This window comes from Marmota flaviventris, chromosome 1, assembly GCF_047511675.1.
Source record: "Marmota flaviventris isolate mMarFla1 chromosome 1, mMarFla1.hap1, whole genome shotgun sequence".
NCBI lineage: Eukaryota > Metazoa > Chordata > Mammalia > Rodentia > Sciuridae > Marmota > Marmota flaviventris.
Genome location: NC_092498.1, coordinates 151,860,775 through 151,876,089, shown reverse-complemented (window position 1 = coordinate 151,876,089; position 15,315 = coordinate 151,860,775).

Here is a 15,315-nt window from a genome sequence, read left to right as displayed (position 1 = left end):
AACAAAGTGAAACTTAAAAATCAAACGTGTTCCTGCAAGCGAACACTTCAACCTAGGAGAACAAAATTTGGGGGGTAAAGTGGGGCTGGTGTAAGCATTATTCATGCCAAGTATCATTGAAATCTGGTGAAAATATATTGACAGAGTTTTCAGGAAACTCGGAGCTTTGTGCAATCTTCACATATGCCTTCAAAAGAAGGTGTTCCTTCCTTGGCTTAGAACTTCCTCTGCTTAGGGCCCCTACAACAGGTAGCAAAGCATAGAATGCACACTAAGAACTAATTGAGTGGTTGAAGTTTCAAGCAGCTAGCATAAACTGTGTTTGATTTCCAGTTCCAATTGCATTCGTCCCCGTAGGGGAAAATGAAGTGAAACCTAAAAATTAAAAGTGTTTCTGCAAACCAACACTTCAACCTAGGAGAACAAAATTTGGGGGGCAAAATGGGACTTGTGTAAGGATCATTCCTGCTAAGTAACAACAACATCTGGTGAAAAAATATTTGTAGATTTTTCAGTAAACTCGTAGTTTTGAGCAAGCTTCCCAAAAGTTTGCAAAAGAAGGTGTTACTTTTGGCTGAGAAGTTTCTCTGCTTAGGCCTACTTCAACAGGGAACAAACCATAGAGTACACACTGAGAACTAATTGATGGGTGAAGTTTCATTTGAAAGCATTTGAGAAATTTGCAAAAAACTCTGAGTTTACTGAAAACTGCAAATATTTTTCCACCGGATTTTGTTGATACCTTTCAGGCATGATCCTTCCATCAGTCCCATTTTCCCCTCAAATGTCTTTCTCCTAGGTTTAAGCATTCACTTGCAGGAACACTTTTTATTTTTAAGTTTCACTTTGTTTTCCCCTATATGGATGATGGCAGTTGGAACTGGAAATCAAACACGGTTTATGCTAGGTGTTTGAAACTTTACCCACTCAATTAATTCTCCTTGCACACTCTATATTTTATTCTCTGTTTAAGTAGCCCTAAGCAGAGTCACTTCTGAGCTAAATAAGGAACACCTTCATTTCAAAGTATTTGGGAAGCTTGCACAAAGCTCCGAATTTACTGAAAACTGTGAAAATATTTTTTCACTGGATTTTTTTGATACTTGGAAGGAATGATCCTTACACCAGTCCCACTTTGCACCCCGAATTTTGTTCTCCTAGTTTGAAGTGTTCACTTGCAGAAACACTTTTAATTTTTAGGTTTGACTTTGTTTTCCCCCATAGGGATATATGCAGTTGGAACTGGATATCAAATATGGTTTGTGCTAGTTGATTCAAACTTCACCCACTCAATTACTTCTCAGTGTGTCCTCTATTCTTTGTTCCTTGTTGCTGTAGCCCTAAGAAGAGGCACTTCTCAGCCAAGGAAGGAACACCTTCTTTTGAAAGTGTTTGGGAAGCTTGCACAAAACTCCAAGTTTACTGAAAACTCTGCAAATAATTTTTTTCCTTGCATTTTGTTTATACTTGACAAGAATGATCCTTACACCAGTCCCACTTTGCCCCCCAAATTTCATTCTCCTTTGTTCACACGTTTGCTTTCAGGAAAACTTTTAATTTTTAGGTTTCAGTTCATTTTCCCCTATAATGAATTCTGTTGGAACTGAAAATCAAACACAGTTTGTGCTAGCTGTTTGAAAGTTCACACCCTCAATTAGTTTTATGTGGGCCCTCTATGCTTTCTTCCATGTTGAACTAGCCATAAGCAGAGACACTTCACAGTGCAGGAAGGAAGACCTTCACTTAAAAGCATTTGGGAAGCTTCCACAAAACTCCGAGTTTACTTAAAACTCTGCAAATATTTTTATGGCCCCAGCCATAAACCAAGCCTTAAACATAAACCTTATCTTAATCTTAACCCTGATCCTAACCCTAATCCTAACCATAACCCTAGCCCTAACCCAAAACCTACCTTAAAACCTAAACCTAGCCCTAACCCTATCACTAAACCTGACCCTAAAATTAACACCGACCCTGACCCTGAACCTGAACCTAACCCTAACCCTAAACAACACCCGAGCCATACACCTATCCCTAGCCCTAAACCTAACCTTAAACCTAGCCCTAACCTTAAACCTAACCTTAACCCTAGTCCTAGCCATAACCCTAACTCTAGCCCTACACCTAACCCTAACCCTAACCCTAAACCTAGCCCTAACCCAACACTAACCCTAAACCTAGCCTTAAATGGACCCTACCACTAGCCCTAACTTTAGCCCTAGCCATAACCCTAGCCCTAACCCTAAGCCTACACCTAAACCTAGGCCTAGCCCTAGCACTAACACTAATCCTAAACCAAACCCTAGCCCTGGTTCTAGCCATAGCCCTGAACCTGACCCTGACCCTAACCCTGAACCTAAACTTAACCACAAGCTTAACCTGAACTTTTACCCTAACCCTAAACCTGACCCTGATACTGAAACCTGAACCTAACCCTTATCATGACCCTGACCCTGACCCTAAGCCTAAGCCTAACTCAAACCCTAGCTCTAACCATAAGCCTAACCCTAGGCCTAAACCAAACCTTGACCAAACTCTATCCCTAACCCTATCCCTAGATCTAACCCTAAACCTAGCCCTAGTCCAAACCCTAGTCCTAACCCTAATGCTAACCCTGACTCTAAAACTAACCTTGAACCTGACCTGACCCTGAACGTAACCCTAATGCTAAACCATACCCGAGACCTAAACATAACCCTAGCTCTAGCCATAACCTGAAACCTAGCCCTAACCCAAATCCTAGCCCTAAACCTAGCCCTAACCATAGCCATGAACCTAACCCTAACCCTAGCACTAACACAAGCCCTACCCCTAACACAAACCCTAGCCCTAGCCCTAATCCTAACTCTAATCCTAACTCTAATCCTAACCCTAACCCTAGAATTAGCTTTAGCCCTATCCCTAGCCATAGCGCTAAACATAGCCCTAGAACTAACCCTAGCCCTACCCTTAAACCTAAGCCTAACCCTAATCCTAGCACTAGCCCTAGCCTAAATCTGTCCCTAAACCTAGCCTTAGCCTTAGCTGTAACCCTAGCCCTGAACTTCACCCTGACCTTAAACCTGACCCTAACCCTAACCCTGAAACTGACCCTAACTCTAACTCTAACCCTAACCCTGATGCTAACTATGACCCTAATGTTGAACCTCAACCTTACCTTTACTGGGACTCTGACCCTAACACTAACCCTACTTCTTAATTGGACCCTAACCCTAAACCTGACACTAAAACTAACCATAGCCTTAAGCCTAATCCTAAACCTAGCCCTAATCCTAACCCTAGCCCTAACATTAGCCCTAACACTACACCTAGACCTAGAACTAACAATAACCCAAGTCCTAAACTTAGCCCTAAACCAAGCCCTAGCCATAACCCTTACTCTAGTCCTAAACCTAGCCCTAGCCCTAGCCCTAACACTAAACCTAGGCCTAATCCCAGCCCCAACACTAACACTCTCACCCTAAACCTAACCACAGCCCTAACACTAGACCTAGCCCAAGCCCCAACACTAACCCCAGCCCCAACCCTATCCCTAAACCTAGCCACAACCCTAAACTTAAACTCAGCCTAAAACTAGTCCTAGAACAAACCTTAGCCCAAGCCCTAAACCTAACACAAACTAGCTATAAACCTAGCCCTAACTCTAACCTTAACCCAAACCCTTACCTATAACCCTAACCCTAAACCTGACCATAATATTAACCCCTAACTCTAATAGAAAATGAACCCTAACCCTAACCCAAACCTTAAACCCTAACCCTAACGCTAAACCCAACCCTAAACACTAACCCTAACCCTGACCCTAACCTTAATCCCTAATTTTTGCCCAAAACTTAACCCTAACCCTAACCTTAACCCCTAACTCTAACCAGAACCCTAACCCTAGCACTAACACTAACCCCCTATCCCTAACACTAAACCCTAAACCTAACCCAAACGCTAAACTGCCAAACCGAACACAGACCTTAACCCTTACCGTGACCCTGACTCTAACCCTAACACTTACCCTAACCCTGACCCTGACTCTAACACTGACCCTAAACCTAACCCTAACCCCAACCTTGACCATGACCATAACACAAACCCTTACACTTCACCATAAGGCTGACCCTAACCCTAGCCTTAACCCTAAATTTAACCTATCTGTAAACCTAAGCCTTACACAAACCTTATCCTTAGCCCTAACTCTAGAGCTAGCCATAGTCCTAGCACTAATCCTAGCCCTAGTCCTAATCCTAGCCCTAGCCCTAACATTAACCCTAACCCTAACCCTAAAATCAGCCCTAACCCTAACACTAGACCTAATATTAAATCTAGCCCTAACTTTAGTCCTAAACCTAGCCCTAATCCTAGCCCTAACACTAGCCATAGCACTAACTCTAACCCTAGCCATATCCCTAGGCCCAAACCTAACCCTAACTTCACCCTAAACCTGAACACAACACTAATGTTAGCCCTATCACTACACCAACATTAACTCTAGCCCGAAAAACTAAACCTAAACCTAGCCCAAACCCTGACCCTAACCCTAACCCTAACCCTAACCCTAACCCTAGCCCTAGCCCTAACTATAGGCCTAGCCCTAGTCCTAGCACAAACCTTAGTCCTAGCCCTAACCCTAAAACAAAACCTATATGTAAACCTAGCCCTAACCTTAACCATAGCCCTAACCCTAGGCTTACCCCCAACACTAAATCTAACCCTTGCCCTAGCCCTAAACCTAACCCTAAATGAAGACCTAGCCTTAACACTAACCCTAATATTAACCCTTACCCTAGCCCTAATTTTAATCCTAACCATAGACCTAGCCTTAACCCAAGCCCTAACACTAGCCCTAGGCCTAACCTTAGCTCTAACCCTAAACCTAAACTTAACCATAACCCTCCCCCTAACACTGACCCTAACCCTAAAACTAACCCTAACTTTTACATGATCCCTAAACCTAACATTTACCCTAATCCTACCCCTGGCCCTAACTATAGACCTAGCCCTAGTACTATCCAGAACACTAGCTCTAGTCCTAATCCTAGACCTAACCCTAACCTTAGCCCTAATTCTAACCATAGACCTAGTCCTAACCCTAGCTCTAATACTAACCCTAACCCTACCCTCACCCTAAACCTAACCATAGCTCTAATGCTAGCCCTAGCCCTAGCTTTAATCCTAGCCCTATCCCTATCCCTAGCCCTAAACTTAACCCTAACCCTACTCTTAAAGCTAACGCTCACCCTAACACTAAACCTAGCCCTAAACATAGCACTAACATTATCCCCAACCCTAACCTAAGCCTCACACTAAACCTAACTTAGCCCTAACCCTAGCCCTGGCCCTAACGTTAGCCCTATTGCTACCACTAGTGCTAACCCTATCCCTAGCCTTAACCTTAAACCTAAGCCCAACACTATTCCTAGCACTAGCCCTAGCCCTAAACTGAACCCTAAACCTAATGCCAGCCCTAGCCCTAGCCCTACCCTGAACTTCACACTGAACCTGACCCAGACCCTAACTCTGACCTGAAACTGAGCATGACCTTAACTCTAACACTAACTCAGATGCTAATCTGACCATAAACTTAAACCTCACCCTTCCCCTTATTCTGACCCTGATCCTAAAATTAACCCTACTCATAAACTGGACTCTAACTCTAAACCTAACCCTAACACTTGCCCAAGCCCTAACCCTGAGCTAAACCTATCCATAAATTTAACCCTAGAACTAACACTAACCCTAGCCCTAAACCTAGCTCTAAACCTAGCCCTAGTCCTAACTGTAACACAAAACTTAGCTGTAAGCCTAGCACTAACCCCAACCCTAGCCCTAACCCTAAACCCTAACATTAACACTAACCCTAGCCATAAACCCTAACCCTAACCCTAAATCAAACCCGAAACCTAACACACCTAAGCCTAACCCTAACACTAACCTAAAGCTCTAACCCGAACCCGAACCCAAACACTAACCCTAACCCTAATCCTAACCCCAAACAATAATCCTAACTTTAACCCTAACACTAAACCCTACCCTAACCCTAACCTTATCCCAATACTGACCCTAACACTAACACTAATCCTAACCCTAACACTAACCCCTAAACCTAAACCAAAACCTAACCATAACACTGACTCTAACCCTTAGCCTGACCCTGACCCAAACCCCAAACCTGACACTAACCAGACACTGACCATAACCCTGACCCTAATCTTAATCCTAACCCTTACACTGACCCTAATCTAAACCTAACCCTAATTCTGACCCTAACACTAACCCTAACCATAACTTTTACCCTAACCCAAAATCTAACCCTTACCCTAACGCTAAGTCTAGCCCTAACCCTAGCCCTAACACTAGCCTCTGACCTAAACCTAGCTCTAACCCTAAATCTAATCCTAACACTAACCCTAAACCTAAACCTAACCCAAGCAATAACCTTAATTTTAGCCATAACATAACATAACATTAATCCTAACACTAACCCTAACCCAATCTCTAACCATAGCCACTGACCTAACAATAAATCTAAACCTAGCCCTAGCCCAAACCCTAATGCTAAACATAGTCCTAACCCTAACACCAACCCTAGCCCTAACAATAAACCTAATAATAGCCCTAGACCTAGACCCAACCCTAACCCTAACACTAACACTTAGCCTCACCTTGACTCTAACCCCTACCCTAACCGTAACCCTGATCTGAACGTAAACCTGACCTTAACCCTAACTCTGAACTTGACCCTAACCCTAACCTTAATCCTAATGCTGACCCTAACCCTAACTTTTACCCTAACCCTAAACCTAACCTTAACCTACCCTATACCTAGGACTAACTCTAGCCCTAGCCCTAATCCTAGCACTAACCCTAGCCCTAGTCCTAATCCTAGCCCTAACACTAGATGTAGCCCTATCTCTAACCCTAACCCTAGGCCTAATCATAGCCATAAACCTAACCCTAACTCTTTTTTTTAAGGGATGACATTTATTCCTTTTCCAAATGTTACAGTAAAACCAGGTGGAAGAGAATGGTTTTAGCAATTAGAAAAAAAAAAGTACTAATCTGGGGTTTGGCCATTAAAAGTTATTTACAACAATGGGAGGAAAAAAAAAACAAGAAGTTGTTTCACATTACAGACCTCCCTCCCACCCCAAAGCCTAATACTTGCTTACCAAGTCAAAAAAGAGACACAGTTGATTCACAAGCTGGAGGTTTGAACTTGAGTAAAAATCTAGACAGGGGCAGTATCCTCCCCAGCCCAGGTGCCACTAGGCACAGCACAAAAGACTAAAAACTCAACAGGGGGAAGGCTGGACACTCAGGGTTTGGGAGTACAAGCACCCCACTTCTGGCTCAGGGATTGGGGAGTGGGATAAACAAAACCTACTTGGAAAAGAACTGGGGAAAAAAATCGGCAATTGCCTTCTGCAGGGCTGGGGACAGGGAAGGAGGTAGGGTCAGGGACAGGAGAATTTCACATCACTAACCTAACTTGGGAAATTGTAAGGGATCACCTTCAACTGGCCTTAAGAGAAAAACCAGATGGCTGATGGGAGAATCCACAGGAGGGAGAAGAGAAAAGGGAACGTGGCTGGGAGGGGGCAACAAGCCCCTTCCTTTCTGGGCACAGGAAGGCAGCCAAGGCACCAGGTCCAGGCAGTGACCTCACAAGGACAGCACAGTTTTTGCAGCTTAGAGATCACCCACCTGTCCCCACCCAGCTACTCATTCTGCTCAACGCTAGCTAATGCAGGGCCACATTCTGACCCCAAGGGAGTGGACGGCTCTGTAGCCTGGGGCCCTGCCTCTTCTGTGTCTCCTCCCTTGGAGGCAGCACTGGCCTCTGCCCCTTTGGCCTGGGGCTCCTGGCTCTCGGGGGTGGCAGCAGCCTTCCCTTCCTGCTAACCCTAACTCTTAACCTCACTCTAAACCTAACCATAGCTCTAAACATAACCTTAGCCCAATCATAATCCTAATCCTAACCCTAGCCTTAACACTAGTGCTAACCCTAACCCTAAACCTATCCCTAACCATAGCCATAGACCTAACACTAAACCTAACTCTAATACTTACCCTAACCCTAAACCTAAACCTAGCCCTAACCCCAGCCCTAAAGTTAGCCCTAGCCCTAACCATATCTCTAAACCTAACTCTAATCCTAACTCTAACCCTAGGCCTAAACCTAACCCTGAATCTAACATTAATGCTATACCTAATGCTGACCCTAACCCTAAACCTAATTCTACCTTTTATCCTAATCTTAAACCTAACACTTACCCTAACCTAGCCCTAGCCCTAACACTAGCCATAGCCCTAATCCTAGACCTAACTCTAGCCTTAGTCCTAATCCTAGCCCTAACACTATCCCTAGCCCTAGCTCTAAACCTAGCCCTAGATCTAACACTACCTCTAACACTAACCCTAACCCTAAGACTAAACCTAACCCTAACTCTAAAATCAGCCTAAGCCTAGACCTAACACTAATTACAGCCCTAACCCTAGCCCTAACACTAGCCCTAGCCCTAACTCTAGGCCTCACCCTAGCCAAAGCCCTAACCCTAATCCTAGCACTGATCTTAGCCAAAACCCGAACACCCGAACACTAACCCTCAACCAAAAACTAAACCTATACCTAACGCTAGCCCTAGCTGTAGCCACAACCCTAAAGTTAACCCTAAACCTAACCCTAGCTCTAATTCTAGCCCTAGACCTAAACCTAACAAAACCCCTAACCCTAACCCTACACACAAAACTAGCTCTAGGCCTAAACCTATTGTTAACAGTAGCCCTAACCCTAACACTAATACTTGCCATAAATCTAAATTTAAGCCAAGCCCTAACCCAAGTCCTAGGCCTAAACCTAGCTCAAACCCTAAACCTAACCTAAGCATCACCCAAGGGCTGATCCTAAACCTAAAACCTAACACTAAATTTACCCTAAACCTAACGCTAACCATTACCCTCACCCTAGCCCTAGCCCTAACTCTAGCCCTAAACTAGTCCTAGCCCAAATCCTAGTCCTAGTCCTAATCCTAGCCCTAAACCTAGACATAGCCATAGCCCTAACCCTAATCCTATCCCTATCCCTATCCCTAACCATAATCCTAGCCCTAATGGTAAACTAGCTCTTATACTAACCCTAAACTTAACCTTAACACTCACCATAGCCCTAACCCTAGCCCTAAAACTAGCTCTAGCCCTAAACCTAGCCCAAGGTCAAGCCCTAACCAAAACCCTAACCCTAACCCTACCCATAATCCTAGCCCTAACCCTAGCCCTATATCTAACCTAGGTCTAACCCTAACTCTAACATTAACCCCAAACCTAAGCCTAATCCTAACCCTAACACTAAACATAGTCTTAAACCTAGCCCTAACACTAACCCTAATCCTGAACCTAACTCTAACCCTAAGTGAAAACTTAAACCTAATCCTAACCATAGCCCTAACCATAACTCTAACCCTAAACCTAGCACTAGCCCAAGCCCTGACTCTGACTCTGATTATAACCCTGACACTGACACTTACCTAAACCTAACCCTAACCCCACCCATAATCCAACACTATCCCTAAACCTATACCTAGCCCTAACACTGACCCTGACCCTAAACCCTAATCCTAACCCTGACCCTAAACTTAACCCCTAACTCTAACCCGAACTTGAGCCTTAACCCTAACCCTAACCCTAACACCTATCACTAACCCTAACCCTAACACAAAACCCTAACCTGAAATCTAAACCTAATATTGACATAAACCTTATCCTGACTCTAACTTTAACCCTAACTTTGACCCTAACCCTGACCCTGACCCTAACCCTGACTCTAACCCTAACCCTAACCCTAAACCTGACCATGACACTAACCCTAACCCTAAACCTGACCATGACACTAACCCTAACCCAAACCCTTACCCTAAATTTACCCTAACCCTAAACATAACTCTTAACTTAACTTATCCCTAGAACTAGTCCTAGCACTAAACTGAGCAGTAGGCCTAATCCTAGCCCTAACACTAGCCCTAGCCCTAGAACAAACCCTAACCCTAACCCCAAACCTAACACTAACCCTAATATTAGCCCTAGCCCTAACCCAAGCCCAAACCCTAACACTCACCATAGCACTAACCATAGCCCTAGCCCTAACTCTAACCCTAGACCTAGTCCTAACATGAACCCTAGTCTTAGTTCTAATCCTAGACCTAACTCTAGCCCTAGACTTAGTGATTACCCTAACCCTAACCCTAGCCCTAACCCTAGCTCTAACACTAACCCTAACCCTAAATCTAACACTTACCCTAAACCTCACCATAGCTCTAATGCTAGCCATAGCCCTAGCTCTAACCCTATCCCTAGCCCTAACCCTAAAATTAACCCTATCCCTATCCTTAATGCTAACCTCTGCTCTAACCCTAACCCTAGCCCTAAACCTAGCTCTAAACTAGCCCAAACCATAACCCTAAGCTTCACACTAAACCTAACCCCAGCCCTAAACCTAGCCCGAAATTTAGCCCTATCCTTAGCCCTAGCACTAACTCTAGCCATAGCACAAACCCTAGCCTTATCCTTAACCCTATTCCTAGCACTAGCCCTAGCCCTAAACCTAACCCTAAACCTGATGCTAGCCCTAGCCCTAGACCTGAACTTTACCCTGACCCTGACCTAGACCCTAACAATGACCGGAGAGTGAGCCTAACCCTAACTCTAACCCTAACCCAGATGCTAATCTGATCCTAAACTTGAACCTCACCCTTCCCCTTATTCTGACCCGGACCCTAACATTAACCCTACTGCTAAACTTGACCCTAACCCTAAACCTAACCCTAACACTAGCCCAAGCCCTAACCCTAAATTAAAACCTAGCCTTAACCCTAACCTAGCCCTAACATTAGCCACAGAACTAACTCTAGCCCTAGAACTAACACTAAACCTAGCCCTAGCCCTAATCCTTACTCTAGCCCTAACCCTAGCACTAGCCTGAACACTAAATCTAGACATAACACCAGCCCCAAACCTAACACTCACCATCACCCTAAACCTAACCACAGCACGAATGCTAGCCCTAGCCCTAGCCACACCTTAACCCTAACCCTAACCCTAATTCTAGGCCTAGACCTAACCCTAACAAAAACCATAGCCCTAACTTCAACCTTAACCATAGATCTAGGCCTAAACCTAGCTCTAACAGTATCCCTCACCCTAACCCTAACCCTGGCCAAACCCTAACACTAACCAAAGCCCTAAATCTAGTCCTAGCCCTAACCCTAGCTTTAAACCTAACCCTGAAATTAACGCTAACCCTCACCGAAAGGCTAGCCCAAATCCTAACCCCAAAACTAAATTTTACCCTAACCCTAATCCTAACACTTACCCTAACCCTAGCCTTAACCCTAGCCCTAACCCTAAACCTAGTCCTAACCCTCAATCTAATATTAACTCTAACTCTAACCCTAAGACTAAAGAAAACCCTAAACCTAAGCCTATCCCTAACCCTAGCCCAAACCCAAGCTCTAACACTAAAACTAACATTAACCCTAGCACTAACCCTAACCATAAACGTAGTCCTAAACCTAACTCTAGGCCTAACCCTAACCCTAACCCTAGCCTTAATCCTAAACCCAAACCATCAAAAGATAACTAAACCTAGCCAAAATGCTAGGCTTAGCCCTAGCCACAACACTAACATTAACCTCAACCCAACCGTAGCCTTAATTCTAGCCCTAGACAAAACCCTAACCAAAACCCTAGCCCTAACTGTAATTCTAACCCTAGTTCCAGGCCTAAACCTAGCTCTAAGAGTACACCTAACCCTAACTCTAACCTGATGCTAACCCTAAACCTAACCCAAGTCCTAACCCTAGTCCTAACCCTAACCCTAGCTCTAACCCTAAACCTAACCTGAACCCTCACCCAAAGGCTGACCCTAACCCTAACTCTAACACTAAATTTTACCCTAACCCTAAACCTAAACCTTACCCTAAACCTAACCCTAGCCCTAATTCTTACCTAAATTTAGCCTTAGCTCTAACCCTAGCAGTAAACCGAGCCCTAACTCTAGCCCTAGCCCTAACTTAGGTCTAAACCTAACTCAAACTAACACTAATACTAAGACTAAATGTAAACCTAATCCTAACCATAGCCCTAACCCTAGCTGTAACCCTAACCATAACCCTAATGCTGAAACTAACTCTAACCCTAACCCTAACCCTAAATTTTAGCCTAAGTCTAAACCTAACCCTTACCCTAACCCTAATCCTAGCCCTAACTCTAGCCCTGGACTTGGTCCTAACACTTACCCTAACCCTAAACCTAACCGTTTCCCTATACCTAGCCCTAGGCCTAAACTTAACCCTAGCCCCAGACTTAACCCTAACCCTTGTCCTAACCCTAAACCTAGCCCTAACACTAGCCCCATCATTAACACTGAGCCTCACACTAAACCTAACCATAGACCTAACCCTAGCCCTATCAGTAGCCCTAGCAATAATTTTAGCACTAACCCTTACCCTAACCTCACCCTAGCCTCAGCCCTTTCCCAAGCACTTAACTTCACATTGACCCTGGCCCTGACCCTAACCCTGAGCCTGAAACTGGCCCTAACCCTAACTCTAACCCTAACCCTGATGCTAATTCTGACCCTAACACTGAACCTCACTCTTACCCTGACCCTGACTCTGATCCTAACACTAATCCTAGCCCAAAACCTGATCCTAAAACTAAACCTAATTCTAAAACTAGCCTTAGCCCTAACCCTAACCCTAAACCTAACACTAACACTCCCCCTAGCCTAACCCTAATCCTAAAACTAGCCCTAACCCTAACCTAAGCCCTAATTCTAGCCCTACAACTAATGCTAACCCTAACCCTAACCCTGACCCTAACTCTGACCCTAACAGTAAACCTAACTCTACACCTGACCCTAACTCTAAACCTAATCCTAATACTAGACCTAGACCTAACACAAACTAGCCGTAATCGTGACCCTAGGTTTAACATTAGCCCTAGCCCTAAAGGTAGCCCTAACCCTAACACTAACACTAGCCTTAATCCTATCCCTAAACCTAGCCCTAGCCCCAAACCTAACTCTAGCCCTAACTCTAATCCTAGCCTTAACCTTAAACCTTAAACTAACCCTAGCCCTAACCCTAACACTGACTCTAACCCTTAACCTGACCCTGACCCTAACCCCAACCTGGACAGTAATTTTGACCCTAACCCTAACAATGACCCTGACCCTAACTGTACCCCTAAACCTAACACTAACCCTAATGGTCACTCTAACCCTAAACCTAATGCTAACTTTTACCCTAACTCTAAACCTAACACATTACCCTAACACTATCCCTAGCACTAAATCTATCCCTAGCCCTAGTCCTAGCATTAACCCTAGCCCTAGTCCTACTCCTAGATCTAACCCTAGCCCTAGCCCTAGTACTAAACAATGCTAACCCTAACCTTAATTCTAACTCTAACCCTAAAATTATACCTAGACCTAAACCTAATCTTAGCCCTAATCCTACCCCTAAACCTAAACCTAACCCTGAGCCTAACCCTAAGCTTACCCCTGATGCTGACCCTAAACCTAAACCTAAACCTAACTTTTACCCTAATCCTAAGCCTAAGGCTTACCCTAACCCTAGCCCTAGCCCTAACTCTAGCCCATGCCCTAGTCCTAATCCTAACCCTAAACCTGGGCCCAATCCTAGTCCTAACCCTAGCCCTAGCCCTAGCCCTAGCCCTAGACCTAACTCTAACCCTAACCCTAACCCTGACTCTTATTCTAACACTAACCCTGACCCTCATCTTGAACCTGAACTTACACCTTACACTGAAAAGGACCTTAACAATAACCCTAAATCTAATCCTAACCCTAGATCTAAACCTAACCCTACGTCTAACACTAGCCCTAACCCTAGTCCTAGCCCAAATGCTAACCCAAGCCCTAGCCCTAACCCTCACCCAAGCCCTAGTCCTAACCCCAACCCAAGCCCTAGCCCTAACCCTAACCCAAGCCCTAGTCCTAACTCTAACCCAAGACCTAGCCCTAACCCTAACCCTAAACCTACCATAAACCCTACCCTAAACCTAACCCTAAACCCAGCCATAGGCCTAAACCAATAACCTTGGCCTAAACCTATCCCTAGCCTTAACCCAAATTCTAACCCTAACCCTAACCCTAACACTAACCCTAGCGTTAACAATAACCAGAGGTGTAACCCTAGCCATAAACATAGCATTAGCCTTAACTCTAACTATAGTCCTAGACCTAAACCTATCCCTTATCCTACACTTAACCCTAAACTTAACAGTAATTCTAACCCTAACCCTAAACCTAGACCTAACCCTAGCCCTACTTGTAATCCTACACCTGGCCCCAAACCTAAACCTAACCGTAACACTAGACCTAAGCCTAGGCCTAGACCTAACAATAGCTCTAGAGCTAGTCCTAGCCCTAACCTGAGTTCTATTACTAATTTTAACTCTAACCCTAGCCAACGTCCTAGTCCTAAACCTAACCCTAACCCTAGCCCTAGACATAACTCTAACCCTAGCCCTAACCCTAGCTTTAACCCTAAACCTAAACCTAACCCTGAATATCACCCAATGGCTGACCCTAACCCTAAACCTAAAACTAAATTTAACCCTAACAAGAACCCTAACCCTTACCCAAAACATAGCTCCAGCCCTAACCATTACCCTAAACCTAGCCCTAGACCTAACCATAGCCCTAACCCTAGACCTAATCCTAGCCTTAGTCCTAACCCTAGATCTAAACCTAACTCAAACTCTAACACCAAAACTAAACATAACCCTAACCCTAACCCTAACCATAGCCCGAACCCTAGCCGTAATCCTAACCCTAGCGCTAAGGCTAACCCTAACCTTAAATTTTACCCTAACCCTAAACCTAAACCTTACCCTAACCCTAATTCTATCCTTAAATCAAGCCCTGGATGGAGTCCTAACCCTAACCCTAACACTAACCCTAGCCAAAACCCTTACCCTTAACTAAACCCTAGCCCCAGACCTAGCCATAGCCCTGTACTTCACCTTGACCCTGACCCTGACCTTAACCCTGAGTCTGAAACTGGCCCTAACCCTAACTCTAACACTAACCCTGATGCTAATTCTAACCCTAACACTGAACCTAACCATTACCCTGACCTAGACACTGAACCTAACACTAACCCTAGCCCTAAACTTGACCCTAACCCTAATCATAAATCTAACACTAGCCCTAGACCTAACCCTAAACCTAATACTAGCCCTAACCTTAGCTCTAGCCCCACTCTAACTCTTAACCTAATCCAAACCCTAACGTTAACCCTA